At 42.9% G+C, this 18,521-nt stretch overlaps 1 protein-coding gene across 4 annotated transcripts in view; it reads right to left on the reverse strand.

Moving 5' to 3' along the window:
• Positions 1 to 3,257, reverse strand: part of sema5a (sema domain, seven thrombospondin repeats (type 1 and type 1-like), transmembrane domain (TM) and short cytoplasmic domain, (semaphorin) 5A) — a 202,594-nt gene extending 199,337 nt beyond the window's left edge. For 3 of the 4 annotated variants that reach the window (XM_071414898.1, XM_071414900.1, XM_071414897.1), the window contains exon 1: positions 2,761 to 3,256. The gene's annotated coding sequence lies outside the window, so the exon portion shown is untranslated. Of the gene's footprint in view, positions 1 to 2,760 lie in introns of all 4 variants that reach the window. The other variant, XR_011676583.1, reaches the window with a different exon arrangement.
• Positions 3,258 to 18,521: the final 15,264 nt, after the last annotated feature.

An 18,521-nucleotide genomic window follows, 5' to 3' on the forward strand; every position in this document is an offset into this window, starting at 1 on the left:
GAGAGAGAGAGAGAGAGAGAGAGAGAGAGAGAGAGAGAGAGAGAGAGAGAGAGAGAGAGAGAGAGAGAGAGAGAGAGAGAGAGAGAGAGAGAGAGAGAGAGAGAGAGAAAGAGAGACAGAGAGACAGAGAGACAGAGAGACAGAGAGACAGAGCTGAGAGAGCTGAGAGAGCTGAGAGAGATGCTTCTCAGCTGCTCTGTACTTATCTGTAAGTACAGTTCACACTGGTGGTTATCTTTGTTATGAAGCTTGGGAGGGGAAAGGAAAGAGCAGGGAGGGGGGATGTTTTTGAGCATATATTGTTTTTTTCTCTGTCCAGTTTCCCTTGTTGAAACTCAGCTGTAATATAAACCCAGTAACTTTGCCGAGAGGCATCCCATCAGATCATTTCTCGATTCAGCAATTTTCCCCAACCCTCTCTCTTCCCCAGTCTCCCCTCTCCTTCCTCCCTTCTCATTCCCTCTCTCTTTATCTCATGTCTTCAGGGGCTTTAGCAGTCCGAGCCGAGCAGGCCTTTCTGAGGGGTGAACTCAAGGAACTCTCTCTGCCAAAACTCTCAGAGTAATTCAACCATCTGGATGGGGTCACTGTTTGTCGCGGAGCGCACAGTATGAGACAGTACCGCGTGCACAGCATCACAGCAAGGAGAGGCTCTGAGATTACAGTAATGCTGTGTTCATGAGAGCCACTTCCTTCAAGCCAAAAAACACACGAATACATCTTTGAAGCATCCATCATTGTGTCAAAGGATGGAAATGGCATTAAGACATATTGTTGAGTTGTTGTGATAAAAACAGCATATGTTGTGATTACTCTGTTGTGATAAAAAGGGATATTTTTGTAGTTGTGATTTTTACAGCCACATTCATATTCTCTGAGGGGCTAAGGGTGTCTGAATGCACTCAAAAGTCGCCAAATGCATCTGTAAGTAAGCTATTAACCCACAGTGGATACCTCATCATCATACCCCACTCAGTATGATGGAAAGAGACATTCAGGATTCATCAGAACTCGCATGTAGGCATGGAGGACCATTAGGAGCCGACGCAGGGAGCTAAACAGTTAGGTTTCTGAGGTACTGTGAACTCACACAGTCACACACACATACTGTTTAAATGAACCACCGTTGGGATGCATTTTATAAATCCACTTAGCATATGGAAATAGACAATCAAGATTAATCATAACTCACATGTTGGGATTCCCAATTAGGAGCCGATGCCGGGAGCTAGACAGTTACGTTTCAGAGGTTTCACACACACTGAACAGGTCACATGCATATTGTTAGCTCAAATCCTTTAAATGTCCCACCGTTGGGGTGCATTTTATAGACTAAAGCCTGCTTTGAAAGACAATGTGTTGGAGTAAATAGTTTGTCTTGAAAAAAGGCATTGTATCTCCTTGTCTTTGTTTTCTCTTGAAGTCTCAAATGTGGCACTACAGGCCTACTGTAAACAATCCCAGCCTCAATATGAACGTCCTTCATACTAACTAAAGGTTAGTATATGTGGGGCGGCAGGTAGCCTAGTGGTTAGAGCTTTGGACTAGTAACCAAAAGGTTGCAAGAATCGAATCCCCGAGCTGACAAGGTAAAAATCTGTTGTTCTGCCCCTGAACAAGGCAGTTAACCCACTGTTCCTGGGCCGTCATTGAAAATAAGAATTTGTTCTTAACTGACTTGCCTAGTTAAATAAAGGTAAAATATAAAAATAAATATGTAATGGGCTGACAAGACAGAATCTGTGGTGTTGAATTAGAATGGATGGCAGTGTACTGTAGCCTACTGTTACTGAGGAGAGGAAAAATTTGCCCACACAGCAAGTGCCAATCCTGATGCATTCACAAGTCAAAAGAAGGGACATGGAAGAATTTAACACCCGCTGTATGTCATCAAAATCACTGTCAAGTAGTCAACAAAAAGAAAGCGATATAAGGGAGTTCCATAACAAAATACAACCTTACATCTACCCTTCTCTGTTCAATGTGTAAACACTGCCCAACATGATAGCAATAGCTTATTAACAAAGTCAATTAGAATAATTGCCAAGATATCCAACCATATTTCACTCCAAAAGTAATAGTGACTTACTCTGCTTCAATTAAAGCTTAATTACTTAACTGTTGTTTTGTATACATGTACTGGGACCAGGAGACAAACAGATATAATAAGAAGTAAATGGTTTCAGAGTTAAACTGACAATGTAAGTATAGAACGGGACCAGTAGCCTACCTCTGTAATTACACAGACCAAAATACAGTGTTTGCACACCATGAGGAACGAACTATCACTACCAGTGGACATTTTGTTATTAAAATTAATGTGTAAAAGGCAACGCATCTGCATAGCGCAGAGGCGAGAAATCTTATTAAGCGCGTGTAATAGGAGTGAATAATCACAGTGTTAGCACCGCCAAGCGGTACTAAAACATTTCAGATAACCATGGTAGTAAACTTCTACACCGGGCTATTCTTTTTAGTATGTGAATAATATCATATGGCCAACATGATTTTGATAATTATATGTATTATACGTATTTATTGTATCCTATGAAGTCGTGAATTATGCACAGCAATAGAAAAGAGAAGGTGGAAACGTTAAATATTTCACCAGTAATACAATTTACTCCAGAGATTACAGCATTCAGACTGCAAAACGGCAAATTAACCAGTTCAGCATGTCCAGTGAAAGGTCTAATTTGGAAAGAAGAAAACATCGGCATGGTAAAGCATTTCAAATGCCAATATGTGTAAACCACTCACCTAGTGAAGTCTCCAACTACTCCTATTCATCTAGCAGGAGAACAACTACAAGTCTCAACCAGTCTGAAGAAGGTGAGTGTTGTTGTGGCTCAGGGGGGAAAATACGGTAAAGGAGTAATCCCAGTTTGCGTTCTCCTATTTAAAACAAAATCCAGTAACTCCGGGTCAGTCTCTGACTACTGTGCAGCTTTCTCAGATCTCTCTCTCTCCCCCTCTCTCTCTCTCTCTCTCTCTCTGCCGTCTCTCGAGAGCCATATATTTCTGTCGCCGTGCCTCCTCGCAGCAGCAGCACAGTGCACTATTTGTAACTGGACACTACACCGCACTGCACTGCCGCGCTCCGCTTCACCTCACAGACAATAGCCTCGGCCACGAGACAAGGACGCAAGCCAAGTGACACGAACTCTTAAAACTTTGTTAAAACTGTAGCAAGAAGGGAGATCAGACAGAGCACTGCAGAGTGCGCGGTTATGTGAGTTGCTGCGTGCAATGCAAGCGCGCTGTGATAGCCATCGGGTTCGCAGGATTTAAAAAAGAACTGAAGTAAGAGTGCGCCCCCCCTTGCCGCGTCTGTTCATTCACACAGTGGATGAATTGGCCATGATTCTCGCATGATTCTGGAAGACGTGGCAGGCAGCGGCGCACAGCTGTCCTGCAGGTAGATTACGTACTGTAGACGGATACAATAGGGGAACATTGACCCATGAGATCCCAATGTTTTTGGGGGACTATGCAAAGTGCATTTTCTAGGAGACACTTTTATGCATTCAGGTTTATGTTTGTTTCACATTAAAGGGCAATTCCACCACTTTTAAACCTCATTTTCATTATCTCCAACACAATTGTGTGTACATGTGAAAACGGCAAATATCTACGTTTTGTAGAAGAAAAATATAAAGTTAAAATATTCTACTGCCGGTTTTGACAATCACAATGTAAAAAATGGAGTACTACTATCTGTGATGTCACAGATGAGTATTATTTAGAACCATTACTCTTATCTATTTGGCCACAGATCATAGAAATGTGCTGTTTTCACATAAGACACTGGTTTGTGGCGTAATTGCCCTTTAGTATTTTGAAAGAGTCTTGGTCTATCCAACATTTGTTGACTATTAAGTTAACTGTCTGCAAACGTTTTTAACATCACAACTAGTCAAAATCAAATCAAATTGTATTAAGGTCAGATGCGAACAGCACCATGTTTTTAATCGGCCTTTCAGAGAAACAGCAGCTTCCTCGTGAATAGGAAATACCCATATAAAACTCTGTCAAATGTCATTGGTCCATATCAAATCTTAACTCACATCCACACCTTCATATACATGTACATGCCTTGAGTGTGACATCTTACTTGTAATGTTTATCCCTCCAGCCAAATTAACATGTGTCAAGATATGCACACACACGGCCAATACGAGTGATAGTCATGCTGTTTTGACACTATGACAGAGAGGCGACGTCTGCTGCTTTGACAGATGCATTTATTCAAGTCAAACACAGACTGTCTCTTCATATACTGGCCTGGGTGAATACAGAATGATAGGCTCTCTGTATCCACACATCTACATTCAAATCAGGAACATTTCATATAAAAATGCAACGCCCCCAACAGAGGATAAAGTAAAGCTGAGATTTACATTTCAAGTGGTATTTCTCTCTCGCTCCAATTCAAAGGGCTTTATTGACATGTGAAATATATGTTCAAATTGCCAAAGAAAGTGAAATAGATAATAAACAAAAGGGAAATAAACAAGAACAAATTTACAGTAAACATTAAAACGTTCAAAAGGAACAGAGACGTTTCAAATGGCATATTAAGTCTATATACAGTGTTGTAACAATGTGGAAATAGTTAAAGTACAAAAGGGAAAATAAATAAACATAAATATGGGTTGTATTTTCACTGGTGTTTGTTCTTCACTGGTTGCCCTTTTCTTGTGGCAACAGGTCACAAATCTTTCTACTGTAATGGCACACTGATATTTCACCCAATAAATGTGGGAGTTTATCAAAATTGGATTTGTTTTTTAATTCTCTCTCTCTCTCACAGAATGCCGACCAACCCAAAATGCCAGTAGTCAGAGAACGTTAGCATATTTACAGGGCTGAGAAAAGGCAGGGAGTATAAGCCCTACAAGATGTATGATGCGTTTGTGCCTCGATGCCAGGGAAGGACAAAGAGCAGACAGGACACATGGGGATCACAACCACTGCTTGATCATACAAATGCCACTGTGACATCTAGTTGTACACATTACTCACTAGCTGTCAAAGTGTTTCGAAGAACGTCTTATTTACTCAACATCATCAGCGCTATAACGTAGAACAAACAATGACTTAAATGTATATTTCACCTTGCACAAGGTTTAAAGAATATGGGGGTACAGTAGTAACTCACTGCATTTACCCCCAATGTGTAGCATATCACCTACTGTTTGATTCTGCCTCAATCTGGATCTAGCCTAAACTCCAACAAAAACCCTCTCCAGCCGGAGAACTCCCAAAAAACCCTCCTGAAAGGGTTCTTTACCTCGGCTTTAAGTGAGATTCTTTAACCAGACAATGGTGGGTCTTAACTGAGTCCCCAGATAAATGGGCCCGCTGATGGATGGCTGTTAGTGCATCAGGGCATGGAGGGGGGATGGAGAGGGGAGCATTCACACACACACACACACACGGGTATTCAAGTGTCCCCCATTCCTCTCTGGTGTGTGCTGTGTGTGTGCGTGCATGTGTGCGTCTCCTTAAACAGTATACATATTCACTGGGTGCCAGAGTCAGTCTAATGAACTGGAGTTGCCAAGCAACACACCAAAAATCTAGGCTAGGCATGAGTCCCCTTCCTCTCTTCTATCCCGCTCTCCATCCATCCCTTCCTCCATCTCTTCCTCCCTCTATCCCTTCACCTGACCCAACTGTGTTTACTGTTGAAAAGGTGTGTGTGTGTGTGTGTGTGTGTGTGTGTGTGTGTGTGTGTGTGTGTGTGTGTGTGTGTGTGTGTGTGTGTGTGTGTGTGTGTGTGTGTGTGTGTGTGTGTGTGTGTGTGTGTGTGTGTGTGTGTGTGTGTGTGTGTGTGTGTGTGTGTGTGTGTGTGTGTGTGTGTGAAGGAGCACATGTTTGTGAGCTTTACCTCTGCCTACCCAACCTCTATATAACTCCCAAATCGCTCTCCAACAGCAAACAGTCCATCTGTCAAACAGCTACTGTTACCCAGCCGCTGGTCAGCTCAGGACTGGACGGACTCTGGGAACCCTAAAAACAACACGCGCACACGCACACGCGCACACACACACACACACACACACACACACACACACACACACACACACACACACACACACACACACACACACACACACACACACACACACACACACACACACACACACACACACACACACACACACACACACACACACACACACACACACATATCGAGTTTACAGCAGCTGCAACAATGACTCAATCACCTGAAAAAAAACAGTCTTCGGAGATCGGTGTATGCATACATTTAATGTTTGTGTACAGTACCATTATAAAGTTTGGACACACCTACTCATTCTTTATTTGTACTATTTGTACACATTTGTACACATTGTAGAATAATAGTGAAGACATCAAAACTATGAAATAACACATATGGAATCATGTAGTAACCAAAAAAGTGTTAAACAAATCAAAATAGATTTTAGATTCTTCAAAGTAGCCACCCTTTGCCTTGATGACAGCTTTGCACACTCTTGGCATTCTCTCAACCAGCTTAAACTGGAATGCTTTTCTAACAGTCTTGAAGGAGTTCTCACATATGTTGAGCACTTGTTGGCTGCTTTTCCTTCACTCTGCGGTCCAAACCATCTCAATGGGTTGAGGTCGGGTGATTGTGAAGGCCAGGTCATCTGATACAGCACTCCATCACTCTCCTTCTTGGTCAAATAGCCCTTACACAACCTGGAGGTATGTTGGGTCATTGTCGTGTTCAAAACCAAATGATAGTCCCACTAAGCACAAACCAGTTGGGATGGAGTATTGCTGCAGAATGCTATGGTAGGCATGCTGGTTAAGTGTGCCTTGAATTCTAAATAAATCACAGTGTCACCAACAAAACACCCCCACACCATCACACCTCCTTCTCCATGCTTCATAGTGGGAACCAGACATGCAGAGATCATCCTTTCACCTACTCTGCATCTCACAAAGTCACAGCGGTTGGAACCAAAATTCTCAAATTTGGACTCATCAGACCAAAGGACAGATTTCCACCGGTCAAATGTCCATTGCTCATGTTTCTTGGCCCAAGCAAGTCGCTTCTTCTTATTGGTATCCTTTCGTTGTGTTTTCTATGCAGAAATTCGAGATGCAATCTGAGGTGCAGTTAACTCTAATGGACTTATCCTATACAGCAGAGGTAACTCTGGGTCTTCCTTTCCTGTGGCGGTCCTCGTGAGAGCCAGTTTCATCATAGTGTTTGAAGGTTTTTGCGACTGCACTTGAAGAAACTTTCAAAGTTCTTGAAATTTTCCGGATTGACCGACCTTCATGTCTTATAGTAATGATGGACTGTCATTTCTCTTTACTTATTTGAGCTGTTCTTGCCATAATATGGACTTGGTATTTTACAAAATAGGCCTATCTTTTGTATACCACCCCTACCTTGCCACAATACAACTCTTTGGCTCAAATGCATTAAGAAGGAAAGAAATTCCACAAATTAACTTTTAACAAGGCACACCTGTTAATTGACATGCATTCCAGGTGACTACCTCATGAACTGGTTGAGAGAATGCCAAGAGTGTGCAAAGCTGTTATCAAGGCAAAGGGTGGCTACTTTGAAGAATCTAAAATGTAAAATATATTTTGATTTGTTTAACACGTTTTTGGTTACTACATGATTCCATATGTGTTATTTCCTAGTCGTGATGTCTTCACTATTATTCTACAATGTAGAAAATAGTAAAAATATAGAAATACCCTTGAATGAGTAGGTGTCTCCAAACTTTTGACTGGTACTGTGTATATGGACCGTGGGTCAGATTGAATTGGGAAAAAGGTGATGGAGAGGGGGTGAGGATTGGGTAATGGAGGCAGTCAAGCATAGTCCCCGGAAGGAGGAAAAAGGAGGAGAGGAATGAACAATGGAGGGATGGAGGGAGGACTGCTGACCAGCTGTGAATCTCTGCAGTCATCTTTCACCCTGCTACTGTACCTGCGTGGGCCCAATGAGCCATCCCACACTGCACTGGGGCCAAGAGCAGCTGATTTCTCAGGCTTACCCAGCCTTGCCTTGTCCCTGCGGTGCCGAGGGAGACGTCCCTGTAGCATCTGAGATCCAGAATGTCCTGTGTAACGTTAACTGCCACGGTCCAGAGGAAGAAGGATTGGAACAATAATGTCATAAACATCAAGGTTCTCCAAGAAGTATTTCTGCTGTGGAAGACACAGTGAGGGGAAATGATTGAACTCCATAGACCCAGTGTCTCCCAGGTGTATAACAGAATACACCTGAACCGTAGATATACAGAGCTCAGCAAAATCTGGGTGAGATTTAGATTTAGAATGGCTGCCATATTGGCAACAAATATGCCATTCTAGAATGCTAATTAGAATGTTTTCTCATTGAGCATTCCATGCCAACATGGTGGATTGTCTGCAGAACTGCGGTTTAGTAAATCTATTCTGTAGTGGATTTACGGTGGGAACTCTATAGCTATCCTATAGCTCCCTGTCTCTTTCATGACACCATCTTTGTCCAATCCATCTTCAACTCATTCTCAGGTCTGTCTAGGCCAGTGGTTCCCAAAGTTTGTATAGTCCTGTACCCCATCAAACATTCAACCTCCAGCTGTGCACCAGGGTCAGCGTACTCTCAAATGTTGTTTTTTGCCATCGTTGTAAGCCTGCCACACACACACACACTAAACATCGAACCTCGTTGAAAATTGTGAATAACTCAACACAGGTTAATGAGAAGGGTGTGCTTGAAAGGATTCACATACAGTAACTCTGCAATGTTGGGTTGTATTGGAGAGAGTCTCAGTCTTAAATCCTTTTCCACACATGGTCTGTGCCTGTATTTAGTTTTCATGGTAGTGAGGGCCGAGATTCCACTCTCACATAGGTAAGTGGTTGCAAAGGGCATCAGTGTCTTAACAGAGCGATTTGCCAAGGCAGGATACTCTGAGCGCAGCCCAATCAAGAAATCTGGCAGTGGCTTCTGATTAAATACAATTTTCACAGAACCGTTTGTTGCAATTTCGATGAGGCTCTCTTGTTCAGATATCGGTAAGTGAACTGAAGGCAGGGCATGAAAGGGATAACGAATCCAGTTGTTTGTGCATCCGTTTCGGGAAAGTACCTGAGCACTTCCAGCGCCGACAGAGATGGCTGCCTCGCTTCGCGTTCCTAGAAATAAAATTAGATTTTAATTGCGCACCCAACTCACTCAGGTGTTTTGCCAAATGACATTTGACATTGTCTGTAAGCTTGAGTTCATTTGCACACAAAAAATCATACAATGATGGAAAGACCTGTGTGGTGTCCTTGTTAATGCAGACAGAGAAGAGCTCCAACTTCTTAATCATAGCCTCAATTTTGTCCAGCACGGTTGTGGAGAGTCTCTGTAATCCTAGATTCAGATCATTCAGGTGAGAAAGAACATCACCCAGATAGGTCAGTCATGTGAGAAACTCGTCATCATGCAAGCAGTCAGACAAGTGAAAATGATGGTCAGTAAACAAAACTTTAAACTCGTCTCTCAATTTACAAAAAAGTGTCAATACTTTGCCCCCTGATAACCAGCGCACTTCTATATGGTGTAAAATCGTTACATGGTCGCTGCCCATATCATTGCATAGTGCAGAAAATACACGAGAGTTCAGGGGCCTTGCTTTAACAAAGTTAACCATTTTCACTGTAGTGTCCAAAACGTCTTCCAAGCTGTCAGGCATTCCCTTAGCAGCAAGAGTCTCTCGGTGGATGCTGCAGTGTACCCAAGTGGCATCGGGAGCAACTGCTTGCATGCGCGTTACCACTCCACTATGGCTTTTGCCATGACAGGGAGACAGCAGCTAAATTTGGCTACATACGGACCGTTAGTGGAATTCCTGCGAGAAAGTAACGGTTAATGTGATTGGATGTTAATTATTTGACAAGGCTACCTGTATTTGACATTGTGTTGTTATTTCGCTGAACACTAAATGGCTTAATTTTATTTTTGGCAGTGAAACGAGGCTACTCAGGTGAGAAAAAAATAAAAACTCACCCAAATGTGTAGCCCCGTTGGAAAATATAAATGGACTGTTTGAAAATGTGAAGAATTTTCTTTTTACAAAAAAAACTAATTTTCTTTTATCTATAAAAAAAAAGTTAATCACATTTTAATTTTGCGTACCCCTGACGGCATTGTGTTCCCCAGTTTGGGAATACCTGGTCTAGGGCATTGGCTAGTCTGATGTAGTGTGTGTGTCTGTGTCTATCTGTGCGTGTGTGTACGTGTGCGTGTGTGTGTGTGTGTGTGTGTGTGTGTGTGTGTGTGTGTGTGTGTGTGTGTGTGTGTGTGTGTGTGTGTGTGTGTGTGTGTGTGTGTGTGTGTGTGTGTGTGTGTGTGTGTGTGTGTGTGTGTGTGTGTGTGTGTGTGTGTGTGTGTGTGTGTGTATACACTGCTCAAAAAAATAAAGGGAACACTAAAATAACACATCCTAGATCTGACTGAATGAAATATTCTTATTAAATACTTTTTTCTTTACATAGTTGAATGTGCTGACAACAAAATCACACAAAAATTATCAATGGAAATCAAATTTATCAACCCATGGAGGTCTGGATTTGGAGTCACACTCAAAATTAAAGTGGAAAACCACACTACAGGCTGATCCAACTTTGATGTAATGTCCTTAAAACAATTCAAAATGAGGCTCAGTAGTGTGTGTGGCCTCCACGTGCCTGTATGACCTCCCTACAACGCCTGGGCATGCTCCTGATGAGGTGGCGGATGGTCTCCTGAGGGATCTCCTCCCAGACCTGGACTAAAGCATCCGCCAACTCCTGGACAGTCTGTGGTGCAACGTGGCGTTGGTGGATGGAGCGAGACATGATGTCCCAGATGTGCTCAATTGGATTCAGGTCTGGGGAACGGGTGGGCCAGTCCATAGCATCAATGCCTTCCTCTTGCAGGAACTGCTGACACACTCCAGCCACATGAGGTCTAGCATTGTCTTGCATTAGGAGGAACCCAGGGCCAACCGCACCAGCATATGGTCTCACAAGGGGTCTGAGGATCTCATCTCGGTACCTAATGGCAGTCAGGCTACCTCTGGCGAGCACATGGAGGGCTGTGCGGCCCCCCAAAGAAATGCCACCCCACACCATGACTGACCCACCGCCAAACCGGTCATGCTGGAGGATGTTGCAGGCAGCAGAACGTTCTCCACGGCATCTCCAGACTGTCACATGTGCTCAGTGTGAACCTGCTTTCATCTGTGAAGAGCACAGGGCGCCAGTGGCGAATTTGCCAATCTTGGTGTTCTCTGGCAAATGCCAAACGTCCTGCACGGTGTTGGGCTGTAAGCACAACCCCCACCTGTGGACGTCGGGCTCTCATACCACCCTCATGGAGTCTGTTTCTGACCGTTTGAGCAGACACATGCACATTTGTGGCCTGCTGGAGGTCATTTTGCAGGGCTCTGGCAGTGCTCCTCCTTGCACAAAGGCGGAGGTAGCGGTCCTGCTGCTGGGTTGTTGCCCTCCTACGGCCTCCTCCACGTCTCCTGATGTACTGGCTTGTCTCCTGGTAGCGCCTCCATGCTCTGGACACTACGCTGACAGACACAGCAAGCCTTCTTGCCACAGCTCGCATTGATGTGCCATCCTGGATGAGCTGCACTACCTGAGCCACTTGTGTGGGTTGTGGACTCCGTCTCATGCTACCACTAGAGTGAAAGCACCGCCAGCATTCAAAAGTGACCAAAACATCAGCCAGGAAGCATAGGAACTGAGAAGTGGTCTGTGGTCACCACCTGCAGAACCACTCCTTTATTGGGGGTGTCTTGCTAATTGCCTATCATTTCCACCTGTTGTCTATTCCATTTGCACAACAGCATGTGAAATTTATTGTCAATCAGTGTTGCTTCCTAAGTGGACAGTTTGATTTCACAGAAGTGTGATTGACTTGGAGTTACATTGTGTTGTTTAAGTGTTCCCTTTATTTTTTTGAGCAGTGTATATGTGTGAGTGTTTGTGTGTGTGTGTGTTTGTGTCTGTGTGTTTGTGTCTGTGTGTGTGTTTGTGCGTGTATGCATTGCCTGTAAGTGTGCCCTCTGTCTTTTCTCATGGCTTCTACAACTTGATGGAGTGGAGCTGTGGCCTCCTCCAGCCCAGCAGCTCCAGAGAGAATGGACAGACAGAGAGAGAAAGATAATGACATGGGGTGCTAGGTCCATAGGGTCATCTTCCTCTACTCTACTGATACTCTGGCTGGCTAGATTCCTCACTGTCCTCCCCTGCTTCCACCGTGATGGATAGTAACCAGAATAAGGCTGATACTTTGAGTTTTTTAGGAGATTTTGTTCCCTCTCACTCTCCCTTGAATGTGAAGTGGACTGGAAAAGTTAAGAGCGGCAGAGATGAACTTTGTGAAATTCAATCATGGAGCGGAGGCCAGAGGAGGCGTGAGGTCCCCTGTCCACAGACAGCCTTTTAAATTACACAGAATTAATTAATGTCACAAACGACAATGGCCTGAAGTTGTAGGGAGCAATTATCTACATCGCTATTTCATGTGATGGGAGCAATAATCCACCGCAATGGGTACAAAATATGACCAACATTTGGGACCACTAATAGTGTTGGTGACAAGGGCTTTAGTTTTTTGTAATTACTTAGACCTACTATCCATTAGACCTACTATCTGTAATTACTTAGACCTACTATCCAAAAACAAATATGATAAGAAACCTGAACTATTCATACTGTCCCAATATTATTTAGGTACAGTATAACAGCAATGGGTAGTGTAATCAAAGTCTCTATCTCGTGTGCATTCCAGCGGTGCTTGAAACGAATCTCCTACAGTGAATGTTTTGTTTTCCTAGTGTAACAAGGACACAATGATATTCTCCCTTCATCTCCCCTCCTAACTCACCAAAAGGCAATTTGTTTCTCTCAACACCGGATTGTGTTTCTGAGCCTTCCCTGGCCTCTCCTCACAGCCCTGTCTTCTTCTTGTCACTAGGTCTTATTGTGTCAGCTACACACACTCACAGCCCTGTGTCCTATATCAACGGGTCGCACATCTCCAACAGCACAAAACACAGACACACACAGAGGCAAGAATGCATTCACACACACAAACAGATGGAGAGTGTGGATGGTGTGTGTGTGTGAACCGTGATGCTTTCTGAACAGGTGTGCACAGCAATTCAAGATTAGGCTTCCCGCTACACTGCCTCTGTTTCTCTGAGTTGTACAAATCTAGATTTATGTGTGTTTTGGGGCTCTACTGAGGCACAGAAAAATGACAGAAATCTGCAGAGTTTTTCACAGTGCGGGATCATGGATACCTTAACTGTGTAGGTACCACAGAGAATAAATACATGGGATGGCTTATGATACTTTTCTTCCTAGATCACCCACAGCCACAGGCCTCTATGTAGTCATCGTGGAAAATCCTCTTTTCATAGTAAATGTACTGCAACATGCTCCTTCTAAGGCCTTTTTACATATACAATATAACATTCACTCTATCGTCTGTTCTACCCATTGGGAAATACACAATCTTAAAGATTAACCACAACAACAACACCAAAACCAACAACAATAAGGATAATACCAAAAACTAGCTCCCTAACCAATAATAATCATCGATATTACTTGGATATTATTATATTTTATTATCCCTGATAATCTCTTTTTATAATAATGAGCCGGCAGTATGCTGTTGGAACTCATTAAAAACAAGCCCCTGTTGTAAAACCCTACATCCATCTTACTCACTCACTCACACACTCACGCATGGAACGCACATACACGCACGCACACAAACTTCCCAACATCCATCATCCTACTGGGTCTCCAGCGGGAGCCAACGGTGGGACAAGCTGCCCATTCCTCTCCCAACCAAACGCTGCTTTGTTGACAAGCAAGTGTGTTCCCAGATAATTGGTTTTAGCTTCATGCCGGACAAGTTAATTCATTTTAATTACTGGCAGGCATCCACTTGGGGTCAAATGGAGGGAGAGAGAGAGACAGGGTGACAGACCAGACAGAAGTAGAAGTTTGTGGTTTGTTAGGCTGTTTGTGTTCTTCCTCAGCGCGGACAGTGAAATGTATGTTCCTCTGATGTTACTACTCTAATAGGCTGAGCTGGGCTTAAAAACAGTCATACGTCAGCTTTGTCTTGACATGACAGAACTGGAACGGTGCAAAATAACATCTAGCATTGTTGTCCACCACAGACAGAACAGCAGTGTGCAGGTTACCTGCTGGGTTCAAACAAGGACAGGAGATTACGGGTTACCTTCAATGGGTAAGTGTTGTCCACAGTGCGAATATCCATTCACAGCAGCACTATAGAAGTAAAGGACGCATAGCAGGCTCGACCATCACCACATTTTAACGAGGGAACGAACCCAAGGAAGTATTTTGAAACCGAGAAATGCGTGAAAATAGGAAACGTGCAGTGATATTCAACACATTGTCAAATCAAATTGTATTGGTCGCGTACACAGGTTTGCAGATGTTATGGCAGGTGCAGTGAAATGCTTGTGTTTCTAGCTCCAACAGTGCAGTAGTACCTGGCAATAAAAACACACACAAAACACAATACACACATAATCCCCCCAAAAATAAGAAATTAAGAAATATATATGTTATTATAAAAATAGATTATCAGGGATAATAAAATAATGACAACATTAAACACAGTGGCACCAAGCTGGCACCAATCAGAATACACACACACACGTGCATACTGTTTTACCCACTTCATACAGTATGTACGTATATACTATACTGTATATATATATATATATATTTACACACATATAATGCTGTGTTTTGTATGTAAACATTATTGAAGTGACCAGTGTTCAATGACACAGTATATACGTACATACTGTATGAAGTGCGTGAAACAGTATGCACGCGTGTATGTGTATTCTGATTGACGCCAGCTTGGTGCCACTGTGTTCAATGTTGTCATTATTTTATGAATGACAGTCCACAGGCACGACATCAGTGGATATTACAAGTTATTTGCTTTACGACTATGAATTTAATATTAATTCGGAGCTGATTCATTATTCATTTATATATTCATCAGGTTTGGAGTAGAATCAACAGCAGCTGTGGAGGGCAATTGTGTGTCTGGTTATTTCAACAAGTCAATTATTTGACCAATATGAGAGCTTGGACTATGAGTTTGGTATATTGGTATGTTTTATGTGATTGTCTTTGATGTGCTAACATAAACCACACTGATTTACTGGTATGCCCTTCTCATCACACACCCATTCCCAATAGCTACACAAATTCCCATTAACTCTGTAATCGACTGGGTCATTGATTGGTTAATTGAATTGTTCATTGATTGGTTAATTGATTGGAATCGCTGATCTGTGCCCCTACGGCCCACCGGAGACACCCTAGGGATTGTGGGATTTGTGTCAACATTCTCCCTCGCTCCACCACGCTGTCTCGTTCTTTCATCGCTTCCTCCACTTTTCCTCTCTAAACCGTGAAGCATGAGATTGGATTTATTCTGTAATAGAATAAAGCACATTGTTTCTCATTGGTGCAGAGAAAGCGAGGATATAACCGGAACAGAGCCGACTTGCCTGGTTGGGAAAGTTGATCAAAAGCGTCATTTCCAAGAAGGAAGAACGGTATTGTTGTTTTTTGGTCAAAATCTATTGAGTATGTTTTTACTAAAAATAGAATTCCTTTCATTTCCTGGTGGTGCTCATATTGATTTGGTCTAAGCTGCTGCAGTTCGCTTTAGAAGTGAGAGAGGAGGGAATGAAACAGGTAATCTTCAAGAGATCAAAGAACAAGGTTGACACAACTATTTCCAGGGATTTATGTAATTTAACAAAGTCTACAATGATTAGGATGAAGTTTACCCCTAGACACTGCTCTAAGGTCAGTTTTGTGTTTTCCCGTAATAGTTTAGGGGAGCTAAGCTGATCCTAGATTTGTGCTCTCGGGCAGCTTCCTACCTTGAGCAATAGAAAACATTGAAATTCATACCCTCAATTCGGACCATTGTTGTGGACTTAAAGTAAGGAAGAATAACCTGTATTGTTCATATTCAACCTTCAACAATGTGAAAATCTATCTGTAGTTTTAATTGAACACGTTTCTCTCTTATCTCTAATGTCCATTATTCTGTCTCGCCCTTTCACTCCTCTTCTCTGCTTTATAGTCTTACAGAACAGAGCCACATGATCAGCTCGTGAACTATTAGCTTCAGTGGCACCATAAAACAAGCATCTTTCAGTATGACATCAATCCACAGTCAACTTATTGTTTTGTTATCCTGCTATTTAATGTTGAATATTGATTTTGATATTCACATGGGAACGTAAGGACAATATATTACACGTTTTGTTTTAGATGAAGCGATGAGAATGGAAGGTCAGGACATATGGTTCTCAGTGTAGTATATTAATGACTGTGTTTAGGAAACTGAGAAAGTAGCTCTGCTGGCCTTTAGTTCAATTTACGCTCTTGACTTTTCTGGGCCGTACAGAGTTCATAGAAATATCCTCACACAATTTATTGCTCACTCGGTTGCATGCACACTTGCATGCACAAACACGCGCACACTCAGCTAGACCAGACATGATCAATACATCCTGCCTCTCACATCAGATGAACAGCTCTTGGTCCTGGAGTGCAACAGTGTCTGCAGCCTGAGGTGCATGCCAGACAACTCCTCATCTAACCAATCACCATCCTGACTGAACCAATTATGATGCTCATTCAACCAATCACAGGTCCTGGTGGAACCAATCTAGCCCCCTGTCTTCCAGGGTCAGGGGTGAAGTTGGTGGGTTAGTGACTAGGTGGAAAAGAAGACTGAAGCGCCCAACGATCAGGGCTTGGAAATGTAACTTGTTGAGAAGAAGTTGTTGCTGTGTGTGGTTGAGTGTTAGAAAATAATAGGGAAGAAATAAATAGAATACTATTAGTTGAGAGGCAACAGTGTTACAGTTACCACAATCTGTAAAAAATTGTTTTAAATATACTTTTTGCAAGAAGGCGGCAGTGAGGGAGTTATACTGATCAAACACTGAATGTGAATGAACTGTACGCCTGTATCTAAACTAACCTTATTAAAAAACAGTAAACTCAAAGAAAACAGCAAGGGTTCTCTTCAGAGACTTTCGCTCTGTAGGCAGAGTCAGCAGAATAGTCAGGGCAATGCTAACAAGTGTTCCTCCCCCCAGTTCTGTTCCTCTCCAGTGTTATACAATACTGTCAATATGAGACATCAACTCAATCACAACAGACAAAGGAGCTGACGAATCACATCTGTTTCAGGTGTCTTGTATCTTAATAGAGTGTTCTGTAACGTCAGCGGAGTTAGTGAAGGTGGCATATCAAACAGACAGTGGGAGTGGACACATCGTCTTCAATCACACATCAGAGGAGTGATGGATCAAAGTTATCATAGTCCACACACATGCAGGTCAGAAAGAGGAATGCACACATACTCACAGACAGACACATGCAAGCATACAAGCACAGGCACGCACACATGTACGCACATACTCAAACACAACTCTCTAAGGCCCTGCTCTAATTCTGCTGTGCCCTTGTACACACGCTCCAAGGATACTCCCTAACATGAGTCAGTTTGTCGGATATTAACTTGGATTCTGTGAGTTGGTCTGACTGCCAGTCATCTCATAATAACACGGCTCTGTAACACTTTCCTCTGACGTGTTTAAGTTTAACAGCAAGTGTAGGGGTACTACAACCACATCATGATCCAATTCAAATGTAAATTCAACATTCTGCTGACAACTGAGGAACAAAGGGGCTGCTAGACAGGAAGTGTGTTTTACACAGGGTTCCGTAGTGTCTGTAAGCAGGTGAACGCAGACAGACGGAGGCCTCGCTGGATAAAGGTCAGATTAGCATAAGGCCCAAGGTCATGGGCATTCAGGTGTCGCTCAGGCAGGATATTGTCACTTTAAGGGATCAGCAGGTGATCTTTGACTCCTGGTATTTGCCCGGCTGTTACTCTCGTTCCCCTTCATAAGCACGTCTTATCTTTGTGAATAACAGAACTTGTCTAGGCTGTTGAAAGCTTTGCGATAAGACGAAACTGCCCTTCACACCTTGTGTCTACAACTGGTGAGCCTTTAAACTATGTAAGGTAGACTGAGATTTTGTACACTCAAATGATAGTGATTCAACATTTCAAGGTGGCAAAATTCACCATTACACAACCGGTTTAGAATATCCAGGATATCCAGTAAATCTCAACAGCCACTGGAGTGATGTGTCACCCCTGCAGGTATATCTGCAGCCCACCTTAAACTGCAGAGGGAAGAGTGGTAGTGTAGATGAATGACTAATGCTAGCATTAAAGCCATGGAGGTTCTCAGCCGCCGACAGAGTTTTTAATTTCCACCCGTCGTGATTCACTGTAAGCTTCATCATAAGTCACGAATCCACTCGCTCGGAGAACAACTTTCCACTCAGCGAAAATGTTTGGGGATAACTTATGCAGAACAAATCGGCTCCAATGACCAACA

Source organism: Salvelinus alpinus, chromosome 8, assembly GCF_045679555.1.
Source record: "Salvelinus alpinus chromosome 8, SLU_Salpinus.1, whole genome shotgun sequence".
NCBI lineage: Eukaryota > Metazoa > Chordata > Actinopteri > Salmoniformes > Salmonidae > Salvelinus > Salvelinus alpinus.